The 16,054-nt window shown below is 37.7% G+C and overlaps 1 pseudogene; it reads right to left on the minus strand.

The window, feature by feature from the left end:
• Window positions 1–1,467: 1,467 nt before the first annotated feature.
• LOC112862673 (CWF19-like protein 1) lies at window positions 1,468–10,621 on the minus strand (annotated as a pseudogene).
• Between the last annotated feature and the right edge of the window lie 5,433 nt (window positions 10,622–16,054).

The following is a 16,054-nucleotide window of genomic DNA, read 5'->3' on the forward strand; positions in this document are numbered from 1 at the left end:
TTCTAGAAGTCAATCATGATAAAGTTCATTTTGTGATTTCTATGAGATGGTACCATCCCATATTCTTCTAAATCGAGAATCGAGATGAAATGATGAATTTTTCCCTCTCTATCTCACTAAGGAAAATCTTTTGGGGGCTACAATATAATTTGATAATTTAGCTTGATTTTCTGCCATATGTGCCTTTTGTAGCATTGAATGAAAGGCACACCATTCTCCTCCCTCTGCTATTTGTTTGACATGCTAAGAGAGATTACCAGTAAGATAGAGGTCAAGGCAATTGCTACAGTGCATCAAACTTATGGGTCTTTTTTCCACACCCCACCAATACCCCTCATGATTCATGCATTTTAACATGGACATGTGCATCATATACATGGCATGGCACTTGGTTCTCAGGCCTGTGTGTGTGTGTGTGTGTGTGTGTGTGCGTGTCTGTATATAAAAACATTTATAGTGTGTGTATATATATCTAGACAAATATAGAAAAACTCAGGAGAATTTTTATGATAACTTAAACTTCTATATCATTTTAGTTTGCAAAGTATATTAACATCAATCATCTCATCTTACATTTTCCCGGTAGAAAAGCAGGAAGTAGTCGCTTCCCCCTGTGGAGAAATGACTGTGATCAGAGGAAGCCAAGTAACATGTCCAAGGTCATAGAGTTAAGGAGGAGCACAGGTGGGACCCCTGAGTCCTTGATAAGTGCCCTTTACCCAATGCCATGCTGGCCCCACAGATTTTCATGATGCCGAATGGGTGCAACTGAAGAGTGAGGTTCTTCTCTTTACTTCCTTTTTTTTCCCCCAGGGACATTTTTTCAAGAAACATGTTCAGTTTGTCATCTGGGTAGCATTGTACAGGAATATATAAGGATGAAATTTGGTTAGTAAATAGCGTTATCTTTTATTTTTCTGAGTACTGATACCCATTAAAAATCAGGTTCTAGAGTGCCATTGTCTTATTCAATTTTGAGAAAGAGTTCTGGAATAGCATGCTACACCCTTCCCTACAGCACACACACACACACACACACACACGCACACACACACACACACACACACACCCTGTCAGTATCACTGTATCAGCAATTAATAATAAATAAATAGTCAACCAGATACCTGCTAATTTAGTATAAAGCAAAAATATCAGATTTTGTGTTAACCCTACTCTGCATTTTTTTTTCATGGTAAAGCATTTGGATTTTATTTGATAATTTAAATGGTTTTTTTTCTTGATTTTATTTTTAATGTTGATAAACACAATCTGTACTTGGAGCTGGATAACAGACAGGCTTTTAACATAAGGTTTTCAACCTAGAATGTGACTTTTTCCAAAAAAAAATTTCAATATTAGACCTTTTTGCTGCAGACAGTTTCCATGAGAGTCTCCTGAGAAACTAGTTTCTTTAAAAACAGGTTGCTACTACTTCCTGTGAAATTCATAAAGTGGCTTTCCTTTTGCTTAGTCATCCAGAATGAAGTCAAAAGGCTCAAAGTCTCTCCAGAAGCTATAAGCCAGGGTCACCTCTTACCTTGCTTGTCTGACACTGCCTCCAGTCAGACCAGTCAGGGATATTAAGAATGGCTTCACTGGCCAGCACCTTCCTTCTCAACTGCAAGGGAAAATGTTTTTTTTTTTTAATTCTGTGGAGAAGTTTCTCTCCTCTGTCAAGTTCAACATAAATATATGTTGCTCTCGGTTGTGCAATGGGCTTGATGTCAGAGTGCTCTGGATTTCCAACAGCTGGTTCTATTTGTTGTTCCTTTGCCTGGGTAACGAAGGCATCTTTAATGCCATTCTTGAAGCAGTGGCTGAGTGGCACAAAAATGACCTGTAGCTGGAGGTGATAGCTCTTATAATTTCTCTAAAATAAAACACACCGTTTCCTTCAATCTTAAAGAAAGGTCTCAGTGTAGTCTTATACTCCTCCACCTCTTCCGCCATCTTGCTGAATGAAAGGTCCATCACTGACTGATAGTGTCCGATGGGCAGGATGAGGACATGGTCATCAGCTAAGCCTCCTTTGACCAGGGAAAGGTAGCAATGTAGGTCAGTGTTGACCACCAAATGCTTTTCCACTTTAGGACTGACAAGCAAAACCAGCAAGGTCCTGGAAGCTAAGCAACTTTGGAGGCTGTTTTGGGTGAAGGTTAGTCCCTGACTGTAGATGAATGCTTTCTTTCTCTGCTTCAGTCTATCTATCCCCTTAGCCATCTTAGAGAATAACAGAGTAGTTACAGATGATTAAAGAGATAAAACTGTACATAGATAGTCTTTAAAATCTCACGTAAGCAGGAATGGTTTCATCTTCTGTGTGTGGGTTGAATATAAAACACCTATTTAATTTTAACCATCATTATTGTGATCCAGCTTTGTGGAAGTGGGAGAGAGCCATCTGCTCAGAAAGGTGATTATGAATAACACATAATGAAACTTCATTCAAGCAGCACTGACTGGGGCAGAATTACATGGTGACCAAGACAGAGCTTGAAGATCAGGAAACAGGGCTTTGAATAGGAATTCTCCCACGTACCACCACTGTGACCTCAGACAATTAGTCTTTCTCCCTTCATCTGCAAAATGACAACAATAGTGTCTACTTCATAGAGTTCTTGTGAAGATGAAATAAGAAAGTGCATGTATAGCCCTGTGCATGATGGCACATCATATGCAGTCAATAAGAGGTTGCCCTTGTAAGAAATTTGCCAAGAACTTCATAAAACAAGATTTCCTACTGATGCAAGAACTTGTATATGTTTTAAAAACATCCCTGAGAATTTTTCTTTGACATAAAACTTAATATAAGTGCTGAAACTGTAAATATTTGTCTGTTACATTACTGATAGTCATTATACATATGCATACATATACATGTACATATACATATACATATATATATATATATCCTAACCCTGCATTTCTTAATCTTTTCCGTCCTTACTTCTAGATATTCTGTCAAATTCCCCCAGATCATGACTATTTCACTCTGATAAAAGATTAATTTGTTACTCTTCTGTTCAGTGTCTCAGGGTCCTGATTTCCATAAACTTGATTTTCCATACCCCCTTTGACATTTGTTTTCTGGATAGATATGGCTAATGGGAGACCAAATAGAAAAAGTGGAGGACTAAGGGAGAGAAGCCAGGTTACTTCACCACCTTTTTTTCTTGGCTTTTGGCTATATATCTAGCATAGACTGAGTCTCCATAATTCCATCCCTTTCTAGCAGACCTTCTCTCTGTGGCCACAATTTCTGTTGAGCCAATCCTTGCCATGATCCCAGTCCCCACCTGGGCCTTACTTTCATGAGTGGCTGTTTCTCTGTGGTTCCAGCTTCTGTCTAGATGCTCTGTATTCTTGGGCCTTTGAAGCATCAACTCTAGATGTCTGTCCAACTCTATAATAACTTTTGGGGCACCTGGGTGGCTCAGTCTGTTAAGTGTCGGGCTCTTGATTTCAGCTCAGGTCATGATCTCACAGTTAGTGAGTTCGAGCCCTGTGTCTGGCTCTGTGCTGACAGTGCAGAGCCTGCTTGGGCTTCTCCTCTCTTTCCCTCTCTCTCTTCTCCTCCCTATCTCTCTCTCTCTCTCTCTCTCTCTCTCTCTCTATATATATATATATATATATATATATACACACACATATATATATACATACATATATATGTAAATATATATTTATATATGTATATATATGTATATATATTAGATATAGATATAGATATATAGAGATAGATAGATAGATAGATAGAATGACTTTTGTCTGACACTAATCTTTGGCTGCTGATGTGAAATTCTGGGTGTCTTCACCATTCCCTGATTGTCTTGTAGACCTTCCTCCTCCTTTGTAGCTAGTAGTCTGTATTAATGTCCTCAATTAAACTACTCGGTTTGGATTCTCCCCTTGATTAACACTGACAGATTCAATGATGGTAATTCCACAATTGTTTTCTCATCAACTGACCTAGTGTACACATTTGATTTTTAGAATTTTTTATAGAATTTGAATTTCAGAGGTCATTTTTATTTATTCTATTTATTAAGTTTTTTGAAAGAGAGAGTGAGAGAGAGAGGGAGAGAGCATGTGCCTGTGCACTCATGCATGTGTGCAAGTGCCCTCACAAAGGGGGAGAGGGGCAGAGTGGAAGGGAGGGAGAGAATCTGAAGCAGGCTACACTCTCAGCCGAAGCCCCACCAGGGGGCTCAAACTCAGGACTGTGAGATCATGACCTGAGCTGAAATCAAGAGTCTGACACTTAGCTGACTGAGCCACCCAGGCACCTCAGAGGTCATTTTTAAAAGGTAAGTATCGAACTATGAGTCGTTTCTTTTTTTATTCAAGAAAGTTAAAAAAATGCCTGCTCCAGACTAGCTAAATAGAAATTCTGTGCCCAAGATCTATCGGTGAAAATGTACAATGAAGTCCAAGGCATGAGTACATTATCAAAGAAGAAAAGATTATTTTCATAATTTCTTCCTGTTAATATTATAGTTCATAATATTTTGGAATTTTAAGCAGGAATAATTTAATTCATTTTGAGTTTATCCTAAATAAAAGAACTTGAATTCTAAACTAAACCTCAAAATTTGTGTATTAAGATAGATTTTTTTCCTGTGACTTTCATGCATGTAGTTCCCACAAATTTAATAAACAAAAGAAAAAAATATGAATCAAATACTAGAAAAATTATAACTAATCTCAGAATATAAATTTTCTGCTAAATTACAGAGAATATCATAAAATAAGCCTGATATTTTCAACTTGCTGTTTAACTCAATGCAAAAGAATCAAACTTATGACTTCCTTTAACTTTGTAGATCATTTGTAATTTAAGGGGAAAATTTCTGTCCAAAATGAAAAGGGTGGATTGAATTCTGAAGTTCAAGAAAATCATATTAACCTAACATCTCAAGTAAAACAAAACCAGATTATCTTAGGCAACCATAGGGCTATATACATAAGTTTTCATTTTTGTGCAGATGGGTTGCATTCAAAAGGAAAGAGAACATGAAATAGGGTGTCCTGAGACATATACTTTTGTTTAATTGCCTAAATTGGTTCTTTTCTGTTGCCCATGGTCATTGGGAAAATATTAATATATCAGGGTTATGGAACTTGTCTAAAGTTGCAGAATATCTGCTCTGATGGATTTATGTGACCAGCGGTGTTACTGTAAATAAATAAATTTATTAAATTGACCATTTTAAGCAAAAATACACTGAGGTAAGCTAAGAATTATCTGAGTTGGTGCAGCTGGTGCTTAGCAAATGTTATTGACCTTGAAAAATATTGCAATTTGCCAACAATAATAAAGCTCTAATTAAAAAATGGTTATTCAGGAAGGAAATCAACATTAATGAGAACATTTCTTAAAACTGTCTCTCAAAGTAATATACCCATAAAAATAAGTCAATTAGGAAAAAATGTAGTGTTTCAATGGTACATAAAGAGTTTGTAAAAGAAGAAACTAGGTCCAAGACTTAGACAGCTGTGGATTCCATCATTATAAAAATGTAATATACTAATGGAAAAATATGTTTAAAGGTTGATGCAATTGTAAAAGGAACTAGGAAACATGAGAAGAGGTAAATTAATACAATACTTATTTATTTATTTTTTAAGTTGATAGACTATTTTCTATTAGTTTTAGTTTACAGAAAACTGAGCCGAAAATATGGAGAATTCCCATACACCCATTCTCTCCCCTGAGCATAGTTTTCCTTATTATTAAACCTTGCATTAATGTGAATATTTGTTACAGTTGATGAGCCCATGTTGATACATCATTATCTGAAGTTAACAGTTTAGAGTTCACTCTTTGTGCTGTGTATTCTATGAGTTTTTTTTTTTTCTCTTTTTTTTTTTTTTTTTTAATTTTTTTTTTTTCAACGTTTATTTATTTCTGGGACAGAGAGAGACAGAGCATGAACGGGGGAGGGGCAGAGAGAGAGGGAGACACAGAATCGGAAACAGGCTCCAGGCTCTGAGCCATCAGCCCAGAGCCTGACGCGGGGCTCGAACTCACAGGGACCGCGAGATCGTGACCTGGCTGAAGTCGGACGCTTAACCGACTGCGCCACCCAGGTGCCCCTCTATGAGTTTTGACAAATGTGTAATATATATCTCTACATTACAGTACCATGAAGGATAGTTTCACTGCTCTAAAAATCCCCTGTGCTCTCTATACACCCTTACCTCTGCCTCTCCCAACCTCTGGCAACCACTGATATTTTACTGTCTTCATAGTTTCACCTTTTCCAGAATGTTCTATAATAGAAATTATACAGCATGCAGACTTTTCAGATTGAATTCTTTCACTTGCCAACATGCATGTAAGCTTTCTCCATGTCTTCTCATGGCTTGATAGCTCATTTATTTTTATTGCTGAAAAATATCTCATTGCATGGATACACCACAGTTTGTTATCCATTCACCTAATGAAGGACATGTTATGCTTCCAAGTTTTAGCAATCATAAGTAAAGCTGTTATAAATATCCATGTGCAGTTTTTGTGTGGACTTAAGTTATAACTCATTTGGGTATTTCTGGGATTTTTAATATTTGTAACAGTTTTATAAAAATTGTATGCTATAAATTAAAAAATTCAACTAGGTTGACCAATTTTCAGAAAAAAATTATATATAAGCAAATGTCCCTAAAGAAGAATTAGAAGGGCTGAATTGTCCTGTAATTACTAGAAAATTGAATCAGTAGTCAAAAATATTTCCACTAAGAAAATCCTAAGCACAGAGTCTCTATCAAGTCAAACCAGTGTTCAAGTAACAAATTATTTCAATCTTAATCAAACTTTTTCAGGGCACTGAAAACTTACTTATGAGGCTAGTGTGATTTTAATACCATAATGCAACAAAGATAGTAAAGAAAGAAAATCATGAGCAAAATTTATTTATGAAACATAGATGCAAAAATCATAAGTAATATGATTAGCGAAAAGCATTTAGAACATATATATAAAATGTAAGTGGCATAATCCATGATGACAAAGTTGATTTTACTTCAGGAAGATAAAGTTGTATCAATATGAAAAAGTTAATTAATATAAATTGCCCTATTATGAAATTAAAGATCATAAGATCCCTCAACAATTACAAAAAGAGCACTTAATTCATTGATGTTGATGTTATTGAAAAATTAGACACAGAGGGGAACTTCCTTAATATGACTCTAAATCAATGGTAAACTTTATACACAGTGAGAACCCACTGAAGGCTCTACCTCTGAGTTCAGAAAGAAGACCGAGATTCCAAGCAATACCTCTTTTATTTAATATTTTACCAGTGTTTCTAACTAGTGCAGAATGACAAGAAAAAGAAATAAGTGTGTAAGGATTGGAAAGAATAAGGAAATAAAAACTCATTTGCAAATCATTTGCAAAGGAATAACCAAAAATACTTACAAATAAATTATTGCAATCAATACAAGAGTAAGGGGAAGTTGCTAAATAAAAATCTGCATAGTCAAATAAATTATGTTCCTAAGTTACAGTAATAAATGTAAGAATACAAACAGAAAGTTTAAAGGTAACATTTATAATAACACCAAGCATACAAACTACGTAAAAACATACCTGGCGGAATGTGTTCAAGAATTCTGTGAGAAAAATTTCAAGATTTATTAAAAGACTTTAACCACCATGTAAGTGAAAAGATAAATTATATTAATTTATTCCCCCCAAAAGATTCCAGTCAGAATCATAGCATGTTCTTGCCATGGAAATTGACAAGCTGATTCTAAAATTTATATGTAAAGTCAGAGGGTGCGTATAACTAGACAGTGTTGAAATAGAGGAATTAGTGCAAAGACTTGCTTTATTGGATATTAAAACTCATTACACAGCTATGATAATTAAGGTAATGTTGTGTGGGTACAGAGAGAGACTAATGAAATAAAATGGAGGGCCCAGAAGCAGATGCATAGTTATACAGACATACATGTGACAGAGATGGCCTGAAAGATTGGTGGACGATGAACAATCTCTTCCAAAAATACTGTTCAGACCAAATGTATCCATCTGAACAACAAATCAAAATACTATTTTACAACACACATAAAATCAAGTCTGGGCTGATTAAAGATCTGAGTGGAAAAGACAAAATTATCAACACAGGAAAATATCTTCATGATGTCAGGGGAGCAAATGATCTATATCTTGGCTTCGGCTGGAGTATAAATTATGAAAAAATATACTAGTAGTCCACCAGTAATATTCTTAGAATTGAGTTTTTCATTCTTTTATGTTTTAACATGTAACTTTTATGTTTTAATATGTATACTTTAAAGCATTGTTTCATGAAGAAAATATAAAGCACTTCAAATGTAAAACAGTATAACAGCAATACTTCCTCAGCATTGCACAGTGAAAAATACAAAATTTGTATAAAGGCCTTTGTAGATGCATTGTAGTAAAACTTTAGTGTAGGAATATCTGATAGACTTGAAACATTCTTTGCCATTTACTTTATCTAACTGTTTCTATTTTGTTATTCAAATAATATTACAAGTTGACAATTTATTTCTAAAATATAAAAATAAAAATATGTGAGAAGGGAAATAATAAAAATGCCAAGTAAGATGTGTATGTGCACTTTGAAAATTAATTTTCTATTTTGCTTTATCAAATACGATTTGATTTAAAGACTACTTTTACTTGCAAAAAGACTAGTTACAGAGCTATGATAATTAAGATAATGTGGTGTGAGTACAGAGATAGACTAATGAAATAAAATGGAGAGCCCAGAAGCAGATGCATGAGTATACAGACATATATGTGACAGAGATGACCGTATTTATGTGAGATCATAAGGGCGGGGCCTTCATTCTATGGGGCTCGTGCCCTTATAAGATGAGGAGACACTGTCATGTGAGGGCACAATGAAAAGAGGATCCTTTGCAAGCCAGGAAACATTCTCACCAGGAACCACTGAGCTGGCACCTTGACTCTAGGTTTCCCAGCCTCCAGAGCTGTGAGAAAATAAATTTCTGTTGTTGAAGCCACTCAGTCTATAGTATTTTGTTATGACAGCCCAAGCTGACTAATACAAGACCTAAACATGCACAGCCATAAAACCTAACCCTCTCTGCCTAAATGTAGCATTTATGACACCTGGCATTTGTTCCATAATAATAAGCCTTTCCTTTCTGTCACCATTTGTAATTAATTAGCAGAGTTCCTTACAAACAATATGTATTCCATCCCTATTTTTTCAACCACTTTTATCATTTCACTGATCATCCAAAAGTTAATGAATCAAAACATCCATTTACTCTGCTCATAATCTTGTGGGTCTTGCATACAGGTCTCAGCTGGGGAGTTCTATTCTTCTGGTTCGTCTGGTCGTAGCTGGGATTCCACATGTGTTGGCGGCCACCTAAAGGTCTGCCTGGCAGAGGTCTCTCTGGAGGGTGGCTGATCACCAGCTGGGACAACAAAAGTGATTGGGCTGCACACGTCTCACCCTCCGGCAGGCTAGCCTAGACCTATTTACATGGCAATTCCAGCATTCCAAGAAGCCAGGCCAAGCCTAGGCTTAGGACTTGAACTCTGTTCCTTCCACCTCAGACTGTTGTCCAAATCAACTCAAAAGACTAGGCCAGATTGAAGGGACAGAGAAGACCAAAAGCCGAGCATTGTGGCCATTTTTGCAATCTACCACAATTAAACAATGCATATGGATATTCAAATAGCATAGCTGAGGCAGTGATGGTGTTCCATCCCAACTGCCATGGCAGAGACGGCCAACAGTAATCTAAGGCAATGAAAATTGTCTTTTTAATTAGTTGATGGCATGACAGCCTATTCAAGTTATAAAAAATCTTCCAGAGGCGTAAAATCTTAACTCCTAGAGGGTGGTAGTCCTTTCCATTCCTTTGTGAATTAACCTTATCCATATCTGAAGCTCAAAGGAAGTAAACCTGTTTTTAAAAATCTATGCACTAATATTTTCCTTGTTACATGGAGTGATCTCTTAAATAGGTTGATCTAGGCTAGTGAGAATTTCCAGAAACCTTCCATAATCAGCCTAATAGAAGCATGCATTTTGAGGCAGAAATAATAAAGCAATATGCTTTTTTGTCTCCCAACTGCTCTGCAAATCTCTGTGTGCTAGTTTTTCCCTGCCCTTGGATGAAATCTCAAAGAAGCTCTGAGATAATAAAGCCCTCTAGGCTCTTTGACCCCTAAAACAGTTTTAGTATGTTCAGTCCCAAGTAGTAATAGAAACTCCAAATTTTATTCTAGGTTAACTCTTCCATCCTTGTATTAATTAGGATGGATCAGGTTATACTGTGGTAACAGACAAACCCCCAGTAGTTTTGGGTTTTTGTTTGTTTGTTTTTGTTTGTTTACTTACCCTAAGTCCTCTCCAGACCAAAGTAGTAACTCCTCTTTGCAGTAACTCAGCAACAAAAGCCATCTATCTTGGGATGCTGCCATTTTGATATGGCACCTCCTTACTGCTGCTGTGCAAGGGTCACACAGAGTCTTCTCGCTGCTACCGTTTGAAAGCGACACATGGCATTTCCAGTCCCATTTCTTCAGTTGCACATAGTCACATGCCCCATGTAAACGAAAGGGTCTGGAAGTTGTGCCTTTCATGATTAGAAAAAGAAACTAGAATGATATTGATGAGTTCTACTTCTGGGGGCCCTACCACTCTCCCTGCTTGCGCCTGCTAGGAATAGGAGATATGGGAGACTTCTTTTCTATTTTATTGCCTTGTGTTTCTGCCCCTGATCCTCTACCCCCACAGTTCATAAAATCAAGGTATAGATGCCATTACCCCTCCAAGATGGAACGAAGAAGAGAAGGGAAAGTAAGGGGCAGTAATGGCCTTACTTTCCTGGGACTGTTGTGAACTGGTGAAACACTGTCTGGCTTGGCCAGTGTTTTACAATGGATTCTTTCTTCTGTTGTGGGCTGCATAGGTTCTTTGGAGGTTCTCCCATTACTGAAGACTGCTCACTGGTAGTTCTCTGACATTTTCCCATTGACAATTTTCAACTCTTGTTGGTCCGTCTATACCTGGGTCTCTACCACACTTCCTGGACAAAGTCCCTTTGTCTGACTGAGGTCTGACACAAGGTCACTTCCCTAGTTCAGAGGAAAAACACGCACATCGACTTGTTGATAGAAAAGATTATATCCCACATTGAAGCCATCTTCTTGGCTACCATTATCCACTTTACCCACTTCCAGGCTTTTAAATTCTTCAGCTCTGGGACAGACACCAGTCTTCTGTATCACCCATGCTTCAAGAAATATAAATCAAGTCGGACACCTGGGTGGCATAGTTGGTTAAGCGTCTGACTCTTGATTTTGGCTCAGGTCATGATTTCAGAGTTTGTGAGTTCCAGCTCCACCTTGGGCTCTGTGCTGGCAGCATGGAGCCTGCTTGGGATTCTCTCTCTCTCTCTCTCTCTCTCTCTGTCCCTCCCCCACTCGTGCTCTCTATCTCTCAAAATAAATAAATAAACATTAAAAATATAAATCAAGTCTTCTGATTCATCCTCTTAGTGTCATCGGGTGAACTGGGGAGACCTGGGCCCCGGGGCCTCAACCCAGCCAGACTCGGAAGAGTCACTGAAGATTCTTGGTCTTGTCTCAAGAAGAGAAGGAATTCAAGGACAGACACACAGCACAGATGAGTAACATAAGCAGGAAAATGTATTAAAGCAAAAAGTACACTTTGAAGCTAAGAGAGTGGGCTAATTCAAGAGAGGGAGACAGCTGCGTCCCTGGGACGTGAGTTTCTGTCTTTTTATCTGCAATTGTTAACTAGGGGGTAGAATACTCATTATCTGGAGTGATAAGCAGGGTTTCAACCTTTTTCTTCCTAATTTGGTCACAGTATCCATCATCTTGGGCCTGTCTGGTTTGATTGAGCTTCTTGTGGAGTGCTACCAGGACAGGCCTCTGACCTTGCCTGGCTGGCCATGACTTCCTCCTTGCTGCCCTCCAGGTAGCCTGTTAGAGCCTCAATGTCTACTCTAACATTAGCATCCCTTTTAACTGGTCTTCATTGTCCCATTCTTATTCTTGTATTTCACTGTGTTTCACAGTATATCATATAGCTATTATAAAAATAAATTGAGTTCTATCACTCCCTACTTAAGACTTCCAGTGGTTTCCCATTGCACTTAGAAGAAATTTATACCCTGCCCTATAAGGTTATGTCTGATTTAGTCCTTGTCTATCTTTCAACCTTACTTTATATCAGTGGTTTCCAAACATTTTCGACATTAGATTTACATGGTATGCTTTAAGGGAAAAAAAAAGAAAAGAAATCCTGATGCCTTGGTTTTACACTTTGCTATTTAAATGAGAATATCTTAAGGTAGCAGTCAGACATAATTGCTATTATTTTTTTTTTAATTTTTTAAAAGGTTTATTTATTTTTGAGACAGAGAGAGACAGAGCAGGGGAGGGGCAGAGAGAGAGGGAGACACAGAATCGGAAGCAGGCTCCAGGCTCTGAGCCATCAGCCCAGAGCCCGATGCACGGCCCGAACTCACTGATGGTGAGATCATGACCTGAGCCGAAGTCGGACGCTTAACCAACTGAGCCACCCAGGCGCCCCCAGACATCATTATTTTTTAAAGATACTCACATGATTCCAGTGTGCAGCAAAGTTTGGCAACTCCTGTTTTACACCATTCTCCCTTGCTTCCTAAGCTCTACTTTCACTGGCATTCTTTTCATTTCCTGAAGGTTTTCTGGCATAATAAACAATATATATGGTCTTTGTCCTCATTTCCTGGCACAGGAAAACCCTTGGCATTTCCTAAGTGATAGGACTGTCTTCATTATGCTACTGAGGTGAGCCAAGGTGGGCTACTAGATAGCTTCAGGAAGGCAGCTGCTCACTGAAAAGAACAAGCGCCAGATTAGAAGGTGGGAACTTTGATTCAGCCCAATACTGTTGGAGGAAAGGGAGGTTAGAAAATGAATTCAGTCACCTAGCCAATGATTAATCAATCATGCCTATGTAATGAAACTTTCTTTTTTTTTTTATTACTTTGATGATAACGATGATGATGACGGTGATGATGGTGACAGTAAAGTTACTTTTAACTACCGCTCGACTGTCTTGTTGAGAAAATCAATATAAACATATATTCCCCGAAATGATGCCAAAAAGAAAAAAAAATACTGGTAAAGAAAAAAGTCCTTTACACTGCATTTATATATTTACTGACGGAAAATTATTGAAAGTTGCCATGCATAGTGACAGTATTTCCACAAAGCAATATGAACATGAAACTGCTCTCTCGGAGCACAGGAGCTTTCTAGTTTGGCATGCCTCTAAGGCCATGTTCTGTGTAATGAACTCCCTATTCCACTACCTTACTCTTTTTGAATCACTTATAAAGGCATACTCACACACCGTGCCTTGATGTTATTTGGCTCTATTCTTCTCCGAAACGCAATCTAAACACCAGTGAGGTTTCATAACAGTATTCTGTTGTAGAATGTTCACTTAGATAAGAGGTCATCAAACTTTGGTCTACTGGCCTAATCTGAATACCCCCTCCCCGCATGATTTTTAAATAAAGTTTTATTGTAACATAGTCATGCGTCAATTTTTTTTTGTTATTGCCTGTGGCTGCTTTCTTGCTATAATGGCAGAGTCAAGTAGCTGTGATAGAGATTGTATGGCCCATAAAGCCTGAAACATTTACCATCCAGTCCTTTAGAGAAAGAGTGTGCGGACTCTTCGTTGAAACAATTGACATTATCTCTGAAATGAAAGAATGCGTATGCACAAAATTCTCTCAGTACTCTCCTGATACTTGAGACTGTATCTGTGGATCCCAGGTTCAGAAATCTTCATCTATTTCCTTGAGAGCACTGATCCGAATTACTTTCCTCTAGTCAATGTTGCATCTCCAAAAACAAAACTACAGTTTGAGAAGTAAAGGATGGTTTTCCTTACATTTTGTCCCAAAGTCTGAGAGGTGTAGTTTGTAGGCTGGCAGGGAGAAACTATCTGTGTGAAGATATTTGTGAGGGGCGCCTGGGTGGTGCAGTCGGTTAAGCGTCCGACTTCAGCCAGGTCACGATCTCGCGGTCTGTGAGTTCGAGCCCCGCGTCGGGCTCTGGGCTGATGGCTCAGAGCCTGGAGCCTGTTTCCGATTCTGTGTCTCCCTCTCTCTCTGCCCCTCCCCCGTTCATGCTCTGTCTCTCTCTGTCCCAAAAATAAATAAATGTTGAAAAAAAAAAATTAAAAAAAAAAAAAAGATATTTGTGAAATTCAACAGCTTATTTACTAGCTTCTTTTGCAGGAGAATTTTAAGGCAGGTATTTGAGACATCTTGCAGAAAAATCTTTCAGAATTTCTCTCTTACGTTTAGCTTCACGTGTATTTATAGATGGGTTTATGCTGAACTTATGGTAGTAATATGATGAGATTTTGGCCTCTATTTTTCAAAAATTTTCTCAACTGAAATATATACTAATCTGAGAACATTTCTCTAAACATGCATTAAATTTTTTTTAATGTTTATTTATTTTTGAGAGAGAGAGACAGACAGAGTGCAAGCAGGTGAGGGGCAGAGAGAGAGGGAAACAGAATCTGAAACAGGCTCCAGGCTCTGAGCTGTCAGCACAGAGCCTGATGCAGAACCTGAACCCATGAACTATGAGATCATGCCCTGAGCCAAAGGTGGATGCTTAACCTACTGAGCCACCCAGATGCCCCTAAAGATGAATTTTTTTTAAGATCAAAGAAAAATGGGCATTACTTTTGGCAAAAATGAACTTTCTAAGCATCAAAGCTGTTTAAAGTGTTTTGAAAATACAATTTTGCTGTTCATTTGTTTTCCCTTTAGAATCAGTGTATTGTGCATGCCAGCTATGATACTTTGCTTTGGATGGGATGCTAAAGAGTGATCTCAGTTCAAATAGGTTGAAATCCCTCATTAGATACTAAACAGCAGCATGAGGGAAATTGGTTTCTTTTAATCTTTCACATAAAGAGGCAATCTCTTTATATGCAAATACAGCGTTTTGCATATTGATTGTATTTTCTGATGATTGAACTTACACATTTATAAGCTAAATGTCATTCTTTTAAAAGAGGGTGCACAGTAAATATCAATTTCCATAATTTCCCCTAACAAGTTACTACTCCAGCGTGCCAAACACTCTTAACAGTGCAATTCATGTCTTCTTTTTATACTTCTGTAAATGCATAAAGAATTCTTAGCATTCAAACCAAACAGCAAGGAAACTCCTCTCTTCCATGTCCAATATAAATTCTCATCCTGTATGTGGGGAGTAAGGTGACCAACTTGCCCTGGTTTGCCGGGAACTTTCCTGGTTACAATGATTCAAGTTCACACCCAAGGATACCTCTTATTCCTGGGCAAAATGGATGGTTGGTAATTTGGAGTGCTGATGGTGACCTGTGTTTTTTTATATACTTTTAAATTTGTATGTAATTTCAAACTTTTAGAGAAGCTGAATACGTGTGTGTGTGTGCATGTGTGTGTGTACGTGTGCGTGTGTGGACACACACGCACACACACACACATGCCTTTTACTCAGATGAGTAACTGCTTAATTTTTCTCCACTTGTTTACTTAAAGTAATTCTTTCATACCTAGCACATTAGGTTTAAACTAAATTAAATACAGCCCTTTGTCTTTTCTGGATGCTCACGTTATAATAGGGATCCATATTATAACTACCAATATAATTTATGCATTTAAAATTTATTTCTTGGGACTTGGACCTTAATGATCTTTTCCAGTAGTTGATAATTATTGTATGTTTACTTAAAAGACATATTGTTGGTCATGTTTATGATTCCTTTGTGGCTGACTCTGGTTTGGAATGACAACCCTAAACAGTACATTGTTCCTATGGGAAACTCCATCTGCTTGAGAGTGATTCACTTTTAGATGTGGCTTGTGGTGAGAATCTGGACTGTCTTCCTCTGCTTACATCTAAACAAGCTGGGGTTCACCCACAAATAGACTTCCCATGAAAGATCCTATGAGAAAGAAGGGAGAAAACAATCTGAAAGTA

Source organism: Puma concolor, chromosome B2, assembly GCF_028749965.1.
Source record: "Puma concolor isolate L17-30 chromosome B2, mPumCon1.1.hap2, whole genome shotgun sequence".
Taxonomy (NCBI): domain Eukaryota; kingdom Metazoa; phylum Chordata; class Mammalia; order Carnivora; family Felidae; genus Puma; species Puma concolor.